This window comes from Populus euphratica, unplaced genomic scaffold (genome assembly GCF_000495115.2).
Source record: "Populus euphratica unplaced genomic scaffold, PopEup_1.0 scaffold54.1, whole genome shotgun sequence".
NCBI classification, from domain to species: domain Eukaryota; kingdom Viridiplantae; phylum Streptophyta; class Magnoliopsida; order Malpighiales; family Salicaceae; genus Populus; species Populus euphratica.
Window position 1 is genome coordinate 385,911 of NW_011499910.1, and position 301 is coordinate 386,211.

Sequence of the window (301 nt, forward strand, 5' to 3'; positions counted from 1 at the left end):
AAAATTAAAGGCATGTGGTGCCTATATTGACCGTAGAGAGCAGCAACGATTAGTATAGTTTTTAACAGCACTTCACAGTGACTTCAAAGGACTTAGATGTTCAATTTTGCATTGTTCTCCACTGCCTTCTGTTGACTCTATTGTGAGTGAGTTATTGGCTGAAGAAATATATTTTCAATCTTATTCTGAAAAGGGAATTCTTTCTACTTCAAATCCTTCAATACTAGCAGTACCTTCTAAGCCATTCTCTAATCATCAGAAGAAACCTTACACAAGGGTTGGCTTCGATGAGTGCAGTTTC